Source organism: Argiope bruennichi, chromosome 5 (assembly GCF_947563725.1).
Source record: "Argiope bruennichi chromosome 5, qqArgBrue1.1, whole genome shotgun sequence".
Taxonomy (NCBI): domain Eukaryota; kingdom Metazoa; phylum Arthropoda; class Arachnida; order Araneae; family Araneidae; genus Argiope; species Argiope bruennichi.
The window spans coordinates 4,591,091-4,610,690 of record NC_079155.1 but is presented as its reverse complement, the minus strand read 5'-3'; the positions used below and the strand labels follow the sequence as shown (position 1 = coordinate 4,610,690).

The 19,600-nt window shown below is 26.3% G+C and overlaps 1 protein-coding gene across 1 annotated transcript in view; it reads left to right on the top strand.

The window, feature by feature from the left end:
* The window catches only part of LOC129968936 (zwei Ig domain protein zig-8-like), a 419,141-nt gene that overhangs the window by 172,449 nt on the left and 227,092 nt on the right, over positions 1 to 19,600 (top strand). The window lies entirely within an intron of this gene.

The window sequence follows — 19,600 nt, the reverse complement described above, 5'->3', positions numbered from 1 at the left end:
TCCTTAATCTAGCTTCAAAGCAAGCATACAAACTTATTCATAAGTTTAGCTTAACATTTTAATTGTTTTTGTGATCATTTTGAACATTAGTTAGATGATGGGGGGGGATCGGCAAATATATGTAAAATGTAGCAAAATATGAGCAAACTTCCATGTAATATTTGCAGAAGGAAATTTACTCAGACGCATTTTAAGCATCATTTCCACACAGAAAGCAGAATTTAGTAGGAATAGGATTTGGAATTCACAAATGGCCAACTCCTCAGAGTGCGATTGTGCCTCTAGATCATCGCAGGTAGCGAAGTCTCTTGTTTTGTTATCGGACGTTTCTGAGTTCATGACACGATTCTTCCAAAATTTCATCATCATGGAGGCGTGACGCATGTTAAATCTGTTTCAGTCATGCATTCTCAAACTGACATGGCGTATTTACCTGATCTTGATTAAATCAAACTTAATCACGATTCAAAATTGAGTTAAAGAAATGCCTGTTCTGAAGCTTTCATCGTATAAAAAAAAATGAACGCTAATAGTTCGATGTAGTCATAAATTAGGGAGTTTTAGAAACATTCTCATAGGATTGATAATTTTAGAGAAGAATAGAATAAAGTCGATAGTAAGGAAAGTAAACAGGGTATCTCTTCGTGATAATTATTTCTTTTGGCATTTAAAATGCATATTATTTTTTATTTATTTTCATGACATTAGTATTTTGAAATAATAAAATTTTAACAATACAATATTGTATATTTCGATTTTATAATTTAATATTTTATTTTTATCAAACATTTTGGCAGTGCGTAATGCAGTTCATAGCATGCATATATTAAAAAGGTTAAAAAAATATTTTTAAAATTTCTTGAAATTTCAAGACTTGATAAAAATAAATAACTTCATTGTAAAATCGATATAGTTTAAATAATACTCAGGACTTTCAAAATCAAAATATAAAATGCATTTTAATCCTTGCAATTTTAATTTTGTAAACCTTTATTTGCACAACATGTTATTAGTATGTCAGTTTATTGATCTGAAGATCAATAATGTTTGTGAAAGTAACAGGCAAAAAAAAAAAAAAAAAAAAAAAAAAGTAATGATTTGAAGTATCTTGCATTTTTTACTATTAAATCTTTTAAAAAGGTAACAGTAAGAAATACCGAAATGGCGTTCCGCTGCTACCCCTCTTAGCTACACTCCAGCTAATCGTTTGAAATACAGTACTTTAGTTATTCTAAGAAGTTTCTTTCTCCATTTTCTGGGAATTTTAAAATTATAAACTGTCAGATATTTTCTCATCTATAGTTCAGTAATTATTTTAATCAAAAAGAAAAAGACAAGGTTTTTTTTTTTATATATTTTCTCAGAATTTCCCGACAAAAACTTGAAATGCGAAATCATATTGAGAATTTTGCTTAGGAATATCATCTTTGACATAACAAAATTTAACACATTTTAATTAACAAAGAATTCAGAATTTAAATCTAAATTCCTTGCAAATGAAAAAAATAAATAAATAAACTCATATGTAAAAAATGTGTAAATCTTTACAAAACGGAGTACTTATGTAAAGGATAAAGAAAATACATATAGTCATTTATGTCAATATATATATAGTAAGTATAAACATTCACTGTAATTTTAAACAGAGTTTAAAATATTTTCAAAATATTGTCAGATGTTATATCAGAGAGATTTCGCAGCAAAAATTATCGATTTCGTATGTAACTAATCCTCTGCAGAAAAGAAAGTCCCATAAAGACAAAAACAACAAAAAAAAATCCCGAAATAAACTATTTGAGATCTGCGTAACATAATTTCAATGATTAGGAATAAATAAATGCGACGAAATTAAGCGATATGTGAAACAATAAAATACTTCCGCTAATCTAAAAGTAATACGAAATTGTAATGGTATGAATGTATCCAGGAAAAGCTAGATAATAATAAAAATCAAAGATATATAAATAAATATAATGAAAAAAAATTGTTGATGAGAAACGAAGATAATTTTGAAGTAAGATTTCCGCATTTTATATAAATTGAACTATTTTAGAAAAAAGCCCCCAGGGAATAAGAAAGAATTTTATTAATAAATTCAAAGAATTTCTAATTCCTTGATAATTATTAAAGACAAAGGTACAACATATTATTCCGTTCCTTTTATGAGATTTAATTGGATTGGATGAACCAAACCGATGAAAATTTTACGATCTTGAAACTTAATTTTAATTTCTCTAAATAGAATTATATAGCTAATTGTTTTAAATATATGCTTACGGTAATTTATTTTTCTCCTACCTTATTGGTCTCTGTATGTGAATTAATGTTATTTACCATTCGTAATTATTTCCATTTTGTTTAATTTCATTTCTTTATACAAAATATTTTTTAGAAGAAGTATTCGTTTAAACATATTTCATTATTATTACCCTTTGTCATCTAATGACAGTTTTATTGAGAAAGTGACAATATAGTTTTGTTTTCGTTTATTGCCTTTGTAAAATTTATATAATGGCGATAAAAAAAATGTAAAAGATTTTACTGAGTCTGACTTCTTAAATCTCTGGTAATTTCAAATAATGCTAATCATTCACCAAAATGCTACATTTATTTTTATAAATTATGATTTTTGCATCATATAATATATGATAAATTTTTATTTTGATCTGCAGTGATTTATCTTTTCTCAGATCTTGTCATACCCTTTGAGAAATGAATACGTTTTCGCCACTATAATATCTAACACTACTTAATGAAGACCAAGTACCACTGCGTTTCAATGAAATAATTTATGGAAATGGATACATTTTCTGATTTAAAAGCCTTTTTCAAATTTATGCTATGTGTTTCTTCCAAATAACTCGTATAATAAAACAGATTAGTCAAAATAAATCACAACTGCAAGAACCTCGACATCCGAATCATTATTTCATCCTATTGCCGTTCACATAAAACCACAAATCTTTTTTTTTTTTTTTTTTCGTTACAAAAATCGTTTTAATATGAAGTTGAGTTTTTTCATTTAATTTTATAAACTTCTTAGAACTTCGAAATTATCTTAGTTTAAATATATACTTTTTAAATTACGTCTCGTAGTAATGATATGAATATTTGTTAAAGTCGCGACACTATGAATCAATGAAGATTCTCTGCTTTTTGCGGTTGAAAACTTGAATAAATAAATTAAATTTGTTTGAAAATAAGAGAGAATCTCTTACATTCACAGATTTCTAACATTTGTCCACAACTGTGGAAATTATGAAAATATCTTAAGAAATGAAATTAGAAATTGCGTGTCGATTATACAACTAATGTTTGTTCAGTCCTTAAATCGGAACGCAAAGGGGAATTTCCACACAATATTAAAGAATATTTATGCATTCTCAATAGATTGAACTAAAAAATGAAGTTTTCTTGTATATTTAAGCAAATATATTTAAATATATTTTTAAAGAATATTGAAATATTCGTATTTAATATTAAAATATAATTAATTTACAACATAATGTATTTGAAATATGTATTCTATTGACCAAAATTGGAAATATGCACGGACATTATGATTCAATTCTAAAGAGCGATGATTGAATGTGTTTTGGAAATTTTTTTAGTATATTTTGAATGAATTCAAATCAAATCTTCCAAATATACTGTTTTTATTTCCGAACAAAGATAAATTATCTTTAAAGTGCAGTCTTTCTTGTAGTTTAAAAAAACAATAGAAACATAAAATCTATCAAAATGAAAATTGAAAAAAAATAGTTATCGGGAAAATTTCTTAGAAATAAAATATATCTTTAGAAAGTAGATAAAGACAGTTCCAGATGTATGTACGGTGGAGAATTTTGTGGAGAGAATTTAAGAATAAGTGACTTTAAAATTTTGAGTTATGTCTTAAAATAATCCTTTCTATGGTTCAAAATGGATATTAAAATATACAAACTAAAACGAAAAACTATTCCATGTATAAGACATCACATATGGGAAAAAAACCCGAGGAAAAATTAATTAAATAATAAACAACAATTCTGTTGATTTTGAAAATTTCACAAAAAAAATTAAATTTTTAATATAGTTTTAGTAGAAATATTTTGTTATAATGTCAATTATGTATGTCAATCTAATAGTTTTTACAAATATTTAAATGCTATAAGAACAATGTAGTTCTGAAAGATTTCAAAATATTTGCTATGAAGGCGCGTTAGTATTCAAGTCAAACGTTCTTTAAAAATAAAATTAAAGAAGTGTACCTGCCAATATTTGTAAGTGTTTCGTGTGAAAATTTCCAAAAGTAAATTTATGAGTAAAAAGTACTATGATGGAATATATTTCAATTATTCAAAAATCAAGCATTATTTAAATGAATATAAGCATTAGAATATTACTTTTTTATACAACTACGTAAATATTTACATTTTTTAAAGTATAATTTAAATCCTTTGCTAAAATTGAATTAGATTTTTTTTTGGAACTGAAACAGCCATATCGAGCAACCCAATACTGTCTGTCTTCTGAATAGGTCACACAGTACATTAATTGTTAATCAATAGATTAATTGCTTAAGTTTTGCTTATTTGTGCATTAAGATTTGAAGCATGCTGTGCTTAAATAGTATTTTTTCTTCGCAAAGAAAGCTGCCATGTTAGTATTATCATTAATTTGTAGTTTCTTCTTGATTTCTTTGTCTCTAAAGGCTTACATGTTTAGTTAAAGGCTTTTATCATTTTTCAGTAATGTTATTTGTATTTAAAAATCGCCATCATATTTTACATTTCCTAAATTGTTATTATTATTACCGGGTCTTTTTCATACTAATATTCTATACGTTATATATGCAGCTTATATCTGGAAAATAAAAAATTAACATTAAAATTTTAAAAACTAAGTTATTTTAATACTTGCAAAATTATTCTTTTTGAAGAAACTTTATTTTTATACATTCTTATCTTCGAAAGTTATTCAATTTGAACTTTAAATATTTTTTGGTGTTAACATAGATTTAAGAAGTTTAATTTATTTCTTGTTGTGCATAAAAAGCATGGAAACCTGAAATTTCGCATGGAAACCTGAGCATTAAGTGAAACATAACAAATTATTTAAAATATTATTTGTTTACTCTCAATATTGCTTTATTTTCATGTATAAAATTTATAATTTAAAATAAAGATAAATTTCTAAAGTTGTCATAATCTGTATAATTTTTTCGATTCATCGGAATGCATTAAATTCGAATGTATAATTCTCTTGCTGTTCTTGCTGTATTAGTAAGCTTTAATAATGTAAGGAATAAAATTTAAAATACAATCAAGCAATGTATAAGTATAATCACTTCAAATTAGAAGATTTACAACGAGGTTGAAGAGAAAATATAATCGAGTTTGAAATAAAACAAGTAATGAGATTTTGTTTCCATGTCATTTTTCAGCTCAATACTTTAATATTTTTCAGCCTAATTCCTAATTTTCCAGCTTAATATTTTAATAATTTTATACTGAACATCTTCAAAATATTTTTAGATTATAGAAATTTAGAACATAAGGTTTATTCCAATCTTCAACAGTAGACATTTTCTATATAATGTATAATAAAACAATAAATTAGAAATTTGTATTCAAAACATTATCATCATCAAGCTTTGATTAACACAGTTTCTATTATGGTTACTTAATATTTTTTAATTACCCCTATGCTACATTATAAAGACTTATTTTCTGTTCATCAGCATTTAATCTTCAATTTCAAAAATTTATTTTAGTTCGTAATGAACTCATTCATGGTAAAAATTCATAATGGAAAAAAAAAATGTGATGGGAAATCTCAGGAAATTTAGTCAAAAAAATAGAAATTAATTAAACAATTTTCCTGAAAATTATTTCATTTTTTTATAATCATGAATTAGCATAAGAATAGATTAGGAAGTATTTTACTGAAATTCTATATTTTCATTTACTATTGAATATATTTATTTATTAGAATATATATATATATATATATATATATATATATATATATATATATATATATATATATATACAGCTCCTGTCAAAAAAAAAAAAAAAAAAAAAAAAACCTCAGTTATCGTGAAGCAAATTTCAGTTTTTTTTTTTTTTCATTGACTCTAGTGTCTGGTAATGCCTCGATTACGAGACTTGAGAGCTCCAGGTTCGTAGCCTGATCTTACCATGCATCCGTCATTTATACGTTCCTGGTGAATGTTAAATATGATTTTGAGGGCGTGAAGCTCATCCCAAAGCAGTCCTAGTGGTGTTTTCAGATGGTACATTAATATAACTAAAACTAAGCATCAATATTTAATGAAATCCAATTAAATACTAGATTAAATTCATAAAAAGGTTGTTTTAAACAATTTATGGAAAAAATGTATATCGTGTAGTTAAAAATATTGTAACTATCATAATGAAATAGAAGATATTTTTGGATATTGCAAGATTACTTTCCAACTGCAACTTTAGGTTCTTTGAAATATGTTGTCAAACTGAAATCATCTTAGAGAAAACCTTAGTGTTTGCATTCAAATGGGATATTAATAAAATTGAGCAAAATGTAAGTATTCAATGAAATCTTATGCTTAAGTATAAACTTTAATTCACTACAAAGCTATTTTAAGCAAATTATGAAAAAAAAATGCATGAAGTAATGTAAAAGATATCATGGCTTTCAGAATGAAATAGAAGATACATTTAGATATTATAAGGTTACTCTCCAACTGTAACTTTAGTTTCTTTGAAATATGTTGTCAAACTAAAATCATCAGAGTGAAATAACTTTTTCTTCCAAAAATTGTTGTTTCGCGTGCTAGTCTTCAATTCCTGGGTGAAAAAAACCATTAACCGGAAAAGTCATACGTCTGGTTTTGATGCGAACAAATGGCGGGACTGAGCCAGAATAATAATAGGCAATTTTCTTCAAAATATATGTTTTGTCGAATTTATTTAAATATTTATTATTTTTCCCTAAATAAAATAGAAATACTAAGGTACAAGCATCTAAGTAATTTACTTAATACTTGTATAACAATTTATTTCATTAATTTTACAAAAGACGCGATGTTGCAAACAAAAAAAGGAAAATATTGTCTTTTATGGAAATAACATTTAAGGACTTTCTTTTTTAAATTGTTTTCAGAAGCTTATTTTTTTATATTAAAAACAGAAACTTTTCCAGTAAAAATATTTTAAAAAAACTGTTTTCAATTTCATTATTTTTGTTTTTATTAAATGAAATGCATATTTGATGATTGATTGTGTTAAACTAAATAAATGTCAATCCTTTGGCTTTATGAAATTAATGCATGTTTATAAAGTGAAATTTCCATCGATTACCCTAAAATTCTTGACTTCTTCAGTTTATATATTTATTAGCCAATTTGTTTCATAATAACTTTAAAATTTGAAAGAAGGTTGTTCATTCTTGAAAATAATCAATGATTTTAAGAGATTCTAATTAAATATTTATTACTGATAAAAACATATATCAATGCATTCAATATTTACAATTGATTTAACTCACGCCTTTATATTTTTCATTCTACTTATTCCAATATTTTATAATACAATTTGCTATTGTTCCAAAATTAATCCTCTCTATATTTCTTGCCGACTGCATATCATTTCTTTATATAGTTTAAAAAGCGGATAAATTATAAAATCACTTATAACGAAGGAGACGTAGATTAAAATCGAGAGGACAGTGGACTTAGAAATAAATGAAAATGGACGTGGATATAAAATTTTATTTTTATTGTTTCATCATCAAAATATGTGATTATATTCAACTAAACTTGAGCTTTCAATAAATTGAGAGGGAAAAAATACAGGGTAATTAAATTTTCCCTATAAATAGATTCATACAACATGCTGGTTTGCACCAAAATTTGGTATATAGGCTATACACGAGATGCGCTCACGGAATTTTGAAAAAAAAAAAGAAGTTCCAAAATGTCCACCAGAGGGCGTCTTTTCCGGATAAACATTAACTTTAATGCAGTAAACGACCAAAACGGAATACAATGTTAACATTTATTGATCATTATCATCGAACTATATTAAGTAAAGATAAGGAAAAAATAACAGTACGCTGTTTGAAAAAAAGCTCAGTTTGCAGAAACAAGAACAGATTAGGACGAAATTGCACAAGAGGATCATGTCCAGGATGATGTAAGGGAAGGCGCCCCATGTGACTACCCTCATTCTCTTGCAAAATTTCAAATCAATGGACAGTGTGTTCAACAGCAGATCGTAACTGATCAGTAATAATGCTTCGCACATGAAGCGTTATTGGGTTCCTTAAGTCATTCAATGCCGCAACAAGATACCGCCATCATTACAGCCGGAAACATCGCATAAAACATGATAATGACTGCAAACGTTTCATATTCTAACCCATTTTGCATAAAGCTTCTTCTTCTTTGCAATCATTCAAATCTCGACATTTTTTCCTAGAACTGACAATTTCTAACGGTTTTACATTTTATTACTCGTTATCTTGTTCTGAATTGTTAATATTGTTGCTGTATTCCGTTTTGGGTGTTTACTGTGTTAAATTTAATGCTTTTCCGGAAAAGGCGCCATCTAGTAATCATTTTGGAACGAAAAAAAAAAAAAAATCAAAATTCTTTAAGCGCATCTCGTGTATAGCCTATATACCAACACTCGCTACTATCCGTTCATCCGTTTGCAGTGTAGGATGCTGTTTATAGGGGAAGTTTAATTATAACCACCCTATATATTATAAAGTCTTTTCTCCAAATGATGTTCTAATTGGATTTATGTATTCTTGTAATGTTTCAAACGTTTCACGGAAATTTAAAAAAAAAATGATAATAAAGATTTCGATTAAATATAAAAAGAAAACTGGTTATGTGTTTTACAGTTAGAGAAATTTTAGATAATTAAAAGTCAATTTTAGTTCAGAAAAATATAAAATTCTCATGAAAATTCAGAGCTTATGCATACAACTATTTCGAAAAATTTTACCTTTCTTTGGAGTTAAAAAATCATACCCGGTTTTGGTTCAAATATATATATACACAGAGAGAGAGAGATGATGATGATAAGGAAAATTAAAAATCGAGTCTCTTTAAATATTTAGAAATTTTTAAAAATTATATGTCTTGTAATTTTTTAAAAATAATGTATTTCGTTTTAAAGGGTTTTTTAAAGATATTTGATACATTTACATTTTAATGCGCATGAATAGAAAATTTCATAATCCTAGGTGAATAATTAGCAAATATTCTTAATAGAGTCCACCTTCCCCTTAAATATTATTAATGAAATTCTAGAAAAGCTTTACAGCATTCAATAATATTCAAATTATCATTGCTTAAGTCATTTGCATAAAAACATTCGCATCAGTCTTTTTCTCGAATAAAAATATTATAAAGGCCCATAGAATGGTATGATGATTAAACATGGGGAAGATGTCAAACTTTTTAAATGAGTAAATTACCAAATCTGAAATACTTTAGATATTCTTGATTTGCAAATTCCTTGATAAGTCATTTTAATTCATCTCAGATCATCAATCATAAAATATTTTAAAATTCTTAAAGTATATATAAATAACAAGAAAACTTTAATTTCAAGTTGAAATGAAAAATTAATACTGAACAAATATATAACATTGGCACAGAAATACATTTTTATGTTTATCTTATTCTCTCAAAATGCGCAGAATTATGTTCATTACATAAATGAAAAAGTATGATCGTTATAAGAACTGATTTTTTCACTGATTTATTTACATATTTCATAAAAATTCTTCTTGTAAGATCTTATTCTTTCATGGCGCACTGCTAAAAAAATCTCATAAATTTTCTTTATTCTGTATATTTTCTAATACAAAGTCATTTTATGAGAATTTTTTGTCATCATTGTATGTCTAGAGCACATTTAAAATATCCAAAAAAGGAAAAAGAGCCTAACAATATTAAGGAACTGGGACGTTCTCGACAATGAAAACTGTCAAAATTGCAATTATAAATAAATGGGATTGTTTCGCAAGTAAAATTTAGTATCTGATAATCATTTGAATGTATAGAGATTCAGAACAAGTAGAATTAGTAATTTATTTTAATTATTAAACGATAGTAATATGTTTCTTATCCTTTTTGTTGTTTAGAGGCAAATGAAATGTGTGTTATAATGCGTTAATTTTCAAGTTGATAACCACAAAAAGCGGTATATTCAGAAAAAAAAATATTTCTGAGTAAAATAATCCCGAAATTATACAGTAAATTAATTTTCATTTAAATATGCTAATAATAAAAATTTCAAAAGAATAATAAATGTCATGTAACTCAGAAATATAAAAACAATATATATGATATTTTGTATAATAAATAGCCTCTAAAATTGAATACGATATCCTGAAAACATAATATATGTTTAATATACACATAGTGTTTGTAGGTATTGATGTATAAAATTTCATACGATTGTAATGAGCTGATTGTGCTTTATGTGTACTGAAATTTGAAGAAAGCATGTTTCGAAAAAAAAAAAAAAAAAGACAAAAAAAAAAAAACTCCTGCTAGTCTAATTTTTGAAGGATAATTTAGAAACTCTCGGTTTTTCAAACCTTTAAAAATTATACATTTTTGTAATCAGTGAGATGCCAATGAAAACAGTGAAATTTATTAGACAAAAATTGAAAAAAAGAAAATCAATTTTTTGAAGTTGAAAAATCTTCCAGTTTCTTTATAAGGATTCCAAATTCAGACAAAACTGAATCATACTCAGCAATTGATAAAAAGGAATAGACTACTAACCACGGTTGCATTACAGTTACTACACGCCATCTAAAATAAACGTATAATCGTGAATATTCTAAAGTTTCATGATTGTCTTATTTCATTCAGATAAAACCTAATTCCGCCCTACCAGGCCAGCGTAATGAATCGATCAGTAACGACCGTCGAATCACTGCTGCAGTTGTCAATGTAGCAATTTGCTAAGTATCGGAACCACTTGCCACCCGACTTCCCATCTCAATCCGGACCACCCTCTGCAAGATTGACGCCATTTGGCGGTTGCTGTTAAGCACGTCGTTACTGACCTTTCGTGCAGCCCCTTCTATTCCGTAGGGACTTATCCTATTGCGTTGGCGAGAGCCTTACTTACTCACTCACTTACTCAGAAGAGAGCGAGTCTAATGGTTGTAGGCTAGTCCTAATTCCGCTCCGTTCTATTTTTTCATTCGTTTCCTTCATTTTTGCTGTTGTTGCCACTCAGTCCTGCCCTCATCAACCATTAACAAAGGACCAGCTGAGTCCGTAGCAAAGAATTCTGTCTCTTTATTTTTTGCCTCATCGTCTTCGGAGCACTCAGTTTCTGGCAGCCTGTTAGATTGCGTTCATTAGCTCTGATCTCGGATGAGGAGATTGATTAAGGTATGCATGTTGCGATTCTATCTTACGTGCGTCTCAGAGATTAGAAGTTGATACAGAACTTTCACTGGATAGAGTCATTTGTGGTTTGCTCGGCAATCGTTTTCCCTCGCGGAGAAATTGGACAGAGTTTTTTTTCTGTGTGCATAGCTGTTTTTCCTCATTCTTAGTGGGCAGCGAAAGAAAATTTATTTCCTTACCTATTTGAAGTTAACATAGGATCTGAGGAAGATTAGATAAATTTAAATAATGTGGAACAATATTTTTAATTCAATTTAGTCATCATTATTTAAAATTATTGACAAATTACATTTGCCGATTTTCATAATATATCACGAATATCACAGTTATAAATATCAGATTTCGTTTTGCCAATCATGACTAAGTATTCCCACCAGAAATTTCCCTGGTGTTTTTCAAGTTTAATTATTCCTTGTAAGGAGTATATGCAAAAGAATGAAAAGCATTTGAAAAGATAAATCTAATATCAATTATTTATCTGACCACAAGATGTAAAAAAATATTTAGGGCTTGAAGATATTTATCCTGCATACGAAGAGGCAAATAAAATGCAAAATTTGATCTTGAAAGCTTCTAAAATAATCTTAAAATTGATTAATAATACCGAATTTTTATTAAGCTTTTAGAAATGTATTAATACAGTTAAATGCCCAATTGTAAGGGAAAATATGTGTCGAAGTATATCTATTTATTCATTTCTTTAACAATAAATATCCACCATTCATGCATTTTAAATTTAAATCCATGTAGTTGAAAAGTTTCAAATTATTATTAGCAGGTTGATTTTATTTATTTGTAAGAAAATGTATACTGATTGCTAATATGCTCAAGGCAGTTAATGATATTTTCCATTGAAAATTAATCATGTGGGATAAATATAAAATGGTCATTTATTCAAATGAATCAATTAAAAATTATTTAAAAACAATTTCATTGCATATCGAGTCTTATTGTGACTATTTTATATGAGCACTAATAGGCAACTTACAAAACTTTATAACTGCGGATAAACTATTTAGCAGTGAGGATAGTAGTTTTAAGTGTTTTCATTTTCGTAAATTGGTTATTTTAGCCTGCATTTCCAAATGAATGCTTATGGCATGAACACATTTGTAGAAAATTTGAATACACTTTAGATTTCCACTTATAATAAAATTATAGATTTTTCAAATAATGTTCTAAGAATTTGAGTTTATGAAAAATATTTGTTAGGTAGCTATAATGAAAGAATATTTATTTTATTTATGATGCTGAAATATGGTATTTTATGTCTTATTTTCTAGTATGCATTTTCCATAACATTGATATATTACAGCGACGTATTTTGTTAAATTACATCGCCCTGCATAATTTTTACATTGTAAGTAATTTTACCTCCATTTATATATTTAAAGAGAAAAATATATTGTCGTCCTGTTAGTATGCATTTAAGAAATTGCTTAAAATCTTATAGTTGAAAGCTGCTGAACAAGGAATTCAGCCACTCGTAATCTTTACAATATTCCCATTAAATTATACGAATTTGACATTTTTTTAAAAAATCGTTCATATTTTTATATTCAATTTCGCATGAAATAACAGTTCTATTGATTATTATAAATCGAGATAACCGAATACTAAAATGCATATTTCCTGATAAACAAACTCAATTTGCAGGATTCCTGGCTATGTTATTTGGTTTTTCCAATACTGAAAATTTGCAAAATACATCTTCAATAGTTTTCACACTACTAACAATGGCATTCCAATAAGATATCAATTAAAATTTTCTTTTCTTTTCTTTATTTATTTTTTGGTCACTAGTCTTCTTTGGGGACCAGCTAGAGACGACTATCTTAGCCGAGAATATCGGTTATATTTGATTTCAGATAAATCGTTTAAATATAATTTCATATCAGTGGTTACGCAAAATTGACGGATATTAAAGCCTTGCTATTTTTTCATACTTACATTCTGTTGATTCCTAATATGAGCTTTTCTAACAGGAGACAGACAAATAACATAATAATGCAATTGAAAACTTAATTATATTTTCTAAATTTTGTGATATTTCATATTATTTTTTTATTCGTCTTGTAAACTATGAAGACAATTTTTTTGTGCAACAATGTTTTCGGAAGTTCTCGGAGAAAAAAGGCCAACATTCAGCCTACTTTCTAATTAATTATAATTCTAATAGAAAAATAAATAATATAATATAATTATAATAAATAATATAATATAAATATAATAAATAATATAATATAATTATAATAAATAATATAATATAATTATAATAAATAATATAATATAAATATAATAAATAATATAATATAATTCTAATAAAAGAAATAACTCCCATGTGCTCAATTCTACCCTCCAAAGTATATATGAATGAAATTTGGTAGTTGTAGATCAAATGGTATGGCCTTTAGAAGCCAACACTCTCATAAATTATTCTTTACTATTAATAGAGGCAGTATATGCTATAATAGTAATATTATATCATATTACTATTCTAGCATATACTGCCTCTATAGTAATATTATAGCATGTTACTATTTCTCATGTACGACTTTATTAGGAATTGCAATATCGGACCAAAATTTCAATACCGATATTCGGTATTTCGTAGATCTTAATAACAGGATACCGATATAAGAAATTTTAGAAAAAGAAAGAAAACATAGGTGTTCTTTGTTTTATTTGACAGTTTATTACAGAGTGTAAATATTACAAAAAATAATTTGTAACTTATAAATTATAACAGTATATAAAGAATCACAAAAAAGTAAAAAAACATCTTATTTATTTAAATCACTAAAAAATTGTAAATATCACTATTCAGTCTGTGGTACTATTACAAATTTTTGAAATGTGATCTTAAAAAACATAATGCATCAATTGTACTGTCATTAAGACTGAAAAGTAATTTTGTGTAAAAATGACCAGCTGTAGAAAATGCTCTTTCGGCATCTACGCTAATTGGTGGTACTGTTAGCAATGCGCGATATACTTTTTCCAAGTATTTACCTGTAAATCCCTCATTTTCAAATAAATCGATTTCTCGTTGGATGGTTTTAGATATAGCTGATTTTGGTATTGTATTTTGTTTCTTTGTTTTTTTTTTTTATTTATCGCTAATTCTAATTTTTGTTTAAGAGACAATTCCTTTTCACTATCGACATAAGTGCAATCATAATCTTCAATAACTGAACCGAATTTTTTTTTAATGTGAATAGGTTTGTGGGTAAAAAATTTTAAGAAAATTTACTATAAACTTAATCATATTTAAATTGGTTATTTTCTTTTCTTCTTTCTCATTTTCATTTTGAAAATTATTATAATTATGTAAATACCATAAGACATTTTCTATTTTGATAAGTCTTTCTTCTGTGCGATTTTTCAATGTAATATATAATTCTTCAGATAGTGATCTGTGCTTTTCTTTCAGTGACTGCAACATGAAATTTATTGTTGCATTAGCTGTTAATAAATTATAATCTCTCCGATATAATGCCTCAACAGTCAGTTTTATTGGAAGTAGAGCTGATACAGTTCTGGATATTAAGTCGAATTCACTATATGAAAAATTAATTTACAGGTTTAAATCGATTATTGCCTTTTGGATTTGATTACTCAGTTTCAAAAATCGTTCCATCATTAGGAGTTAACTATTTCAACGTGTTTTTAGAATCTAATATTAACATATATTCTGTTTTATTTTCAGCTAGTATAAATTTTAGTAATATGTCATTTTTTATTGGATGAAAGTTTAAATATTTTAACAATTTTTCGAACTTTATAAATTATATGAAGCAATTCTTGATGGGTTAATATTTCATCCTCATTAGCAATATCTTCTTAGACAATTACATTGTCATTATCTTCATTGTCAATATCACTCTCACTCTTACTCTCTTCAAAGTTGGAATCCGAAGTTTCTATATCCACAGTATTTGGATTCTTCTTATCTTTTTTTTTTTTTTTTGGTATAATACATATATTACGTTATGGATACAGTATTTTTTTTCAGGGATAATCCATGTTTCGCTAATTTAGATTTAAGCAATTAATTATGCCATTAATTAGCTAATAAATTTCACCCATTAAGAAAACAAAAACGTATACTATTTTGCTATGTAGGATATCCCTGAACATATAGTGGAGACAATTCTAAAATTTCAAGTAAATACCGAAAAAACGGTATTCAAACGTGTGAATACCGGTATTGCAAAATTGTAGAAATGGCTCAAAATACCGGTATTCGGTATCCCGGTATACCGATATTGCAATCCCTATTCTTTATTATTAATAGAGGCAGTTTTTTATAGATTATCGATTTTAATTAAAAATAATTCTATTTTTATTTACATTTGTTGAAATATTCTGTTGAAATTTATAATGAAAGAAATTAGCAAGTGTATAATCTGAAAAATTTGCCATTTCTTTTTTTCAAATTATTTTAAAGCTGTTATATTTTCATGGCTTTTAGGATAAAATGACATGGTGTATTTTATATGCAAATATGTTTCATCCTGAATTATTCAAAGCATTTATACGCATTTATTTAAAGGATAAAAATGTAACATAAAACAGAAATATTTCATTTTATAATAAAATAAAATGTTTCGATTTAATTTATTCTATCGAAAGAACTCAAAGGTCATTAAAGACTCTTAATTATAACAAAGAATTTTCACAATGTCTCAGATATTTAAGTATTGAATAATAACGAAAATATTGATAAAAAGATAATACAAATATAAGAAGCTTTATAATAATAGTCGGATCAGTTTATATTTAACAAAGAAATATTAGTAAATTTATGCCTGTAATTTATTTAATTGCAGTTACAATGCTCATATGTTTCTAAAGCGATTAAAATAGGACATTAAATATATTATTTAGTAGTCATTAAGTAAAACAAAAAGAAAAAAAACGAATGCTGAACAGAATACATCTCCATTTCTCATCAACACCAAAATTCTTTGATGTACATTTATCTCGGTTCCCATTAGAGTGACACATCATTCTCGCTGATGATATATCTCCTAAATGATGATTTTCTTGCAAGCAAAAATGTAATAGACAGAGATATAAAGTTAACATATGACGAGGTCATTCATCTCCTCAAGACAGAATCATTACTTTACTTTCTTCCAGTAATGATTAATAGTATATTTTAATGACTCCTGGCGAGTTATGGAAGAAAAATAACAATACACGCTTCGGTGCCTTCACAGATTTATTTCTTAAAAGTCTTGCGTTGTTTTCTTCTTCTCTTTTCTAATTTATTTTGAAGCGCTAGCTACTTGGAAGAAAATTAAAAAGTGTAATTGAATTGATTTTATTGGTTTTGAAACAAAATGATATAATTTCTTATATCATTTTTGATTAAAGTATTTAATTGTAAGCATCTTCAATGAAAAATATTAATTAAATATTACATACATCCTTAATAGGTAATTTATTATATTTTGGAATAGATGGATGGAAAACTTTTAGATGTAAAATTTAATATTTAGCAATATGTACGAAATGCGATTACATTGTAATGAAAGACAACTCAAATTGACAATATTCGTATAATATTCCACTTCATATATACAACAAAACTTTTCCTACATATCATTTAAACATAATTCAAATAATTAAACTTTTTTCTTATTATTCAAAATATCTTATTATTTATATATAATGATATCAAATTTCAAAAATTTTGCAGCCAATAGGAAGTGATTAAAAAATAAAATTTGCTTGCATCTAACGATTGTGAATAACATCCTTTTTGTTGCAATTTCATTAACTTGCAGCCATTAAGTTTGGGTTGGAATTACATTAGAAGTAACTCTGTGGGAACTAAGTCGTTAATTTTTTAGAAAAACTAAAAAAGAAAAAAAAATATTTTAATCTTTATTTAATTTTACCATATGGAATGGTATATATATATAGTAATAAAAACCTGTATACTGTATATATATATATATATATATATATATATATATATATATATATATATATATATATATATATATATATATATATAGTTATAAAAACCAAGTTAATATGAAAAAATGTATCAAAATTAAACCAAATAAAATACTAATATATATTTATAAACCTACAATCAAATAAATAGAATATTTCTCTAAAAAAGGCGAAAATTTATTAATTATTATTAATAAAAAGGAAATGCTCCATTCAAGCACTCATTTTAAATTATTCAACCAATATTTACTAATATTGAGTTGGTATGTGTCGAAAATAATAAATTAAATTTAAGAAGAAAGAAATACATAATAAACAACATTCATACGCTTCTAAATAATGTTCAAAATTTACCCGAAATATTCCTCAACGTTTGAAATATTACAGAGATGCTAGTAAATTTTAGATATTACGCGAATAGGAGGTAATTAGAAAGAATATACGGCTTTCCAAAATGTCCGAGGCATGTTCAAAGGCCATAACCATTTCTCAATTAAATTAATCGTGAAGATCCATATCCAAACTGAAACAAAACTTAATCTAATAAAATCTTCAAAACTCGCATTAGTCTGCAGATGATCGCAGACCACACCCAGGCGGAAAGCTAATTTGAAACGTCTCTGCTACTGTCAATTCCCAGTCTGACAGTTTTCCTAGAAATGAAGCATAAAATTTTAATAACTCAATTTCTTGGAATAGGCACTTCTTTAATTAAGGTGAGGGCAATAAGTATATGCAAACCTTAAGGCCATAGAAAAGCCATAAAAGGAAAGCACGAATTTGCTTTACGGTTACTTAGCATCCAGTAATGGTACCTCAAGAATTCCATGCGGAAAAACCTCTTTTTTTTATCTTCATCATATTTAATCTTCTTTGTTAGCAGAAAATGAAAGAAAATTAGTTTTTATATAGTAATGAGATTCTTTGACTGGAATTTGCATAAATATGGATAATGTTTTGTAATAATGACCTTTATTCCTTAAAAGACGGTTTTGATTGATGGTTTTCTTTTAGTAGAAGATTTGTCGCTTTTTATGTCACCGGAATATATTAGAATATATTAATTTTTTCCCCTCAAAATATTAGAGAGTTCATAAAAGAAACGTTTTTGTGTATTTAAATTAAAAAGTCCTTCGACTTACAAACTATGTTTAAAAACCCGATTAATTATTCATTTCTGTAAAAAAAAATATCACTAGAAAAAAATGTTATGTCTATTTTCCTAATAAAGTATAAAAGATCTGAATTTTTTGAGGGGAAAGTTTTCTTTATGGTATTAGTTCTAATTATTTTATTTGTCATTAATAGAAAGTTTTCATAAAATTCTTTTTTATTCAATGTTTTTAATATTTAGATATGTTATGGTTGCTAAAAAATTGAACGATGATTGGTTCATTAATATTAAATGACACTTGTGAGAAAACATGTCCCTTCTTATTTAACTACGAAAACCTTTTTCTCGGATCTTAAAGCAATATTTCAGTGCTTAATGTTGCCACTCTTATTTAATGGCGAAACTGGTATGTATTCTAAAGGATTTTTCTTTATCGAAAGACATGAGCAATTTCATATCAATTTTGAATTTACAAAATTTTTTTATTGTTAGTAAAACAACATTTAGAAAATTCCTCATATTACGATGAAATATATGAAAAGATTATATAAATGATACAGTATCTATTAATATGAAATATCGTCTGTATAATTTACGAGAAATTATATAAAGAAGGCTGATACCAGAGAATCAAGTAAAATTTCTGTAGAAAATTAATTATTCCATGAATGGTAACTAAAACTTAGAGATTTTATTCAAAATATGCAGTGATAAATTTTCTTGATGATATTAAAGTATAATTAATCAGATTCTAACGTGATCTTTTAATTAAAATAGGTTTTAACTGAGTAAAGCATTCATTATAAATGACTGTTTGTGTTCAAAGTATTCAAAAAATTTGAAGATTTTGCTATTCTTAACAATTTTTTCTTGATACTTTTTGAGAGTAAACATGACAACAGAGCATCAAAACGTGTCAATAGAAACTTCACTTTTGACGTTCATCCGTTTTCCACCTGAGTGCTTAGCTTCATAATGCTACAATTAAAGGACATTCAGCTCGTGAAGTATGGGAAACTTCATTTTTTATTATTTTTAAAATATAGTTTAAAATTTAATGGGATATAATAGTTTTAAAATAATAA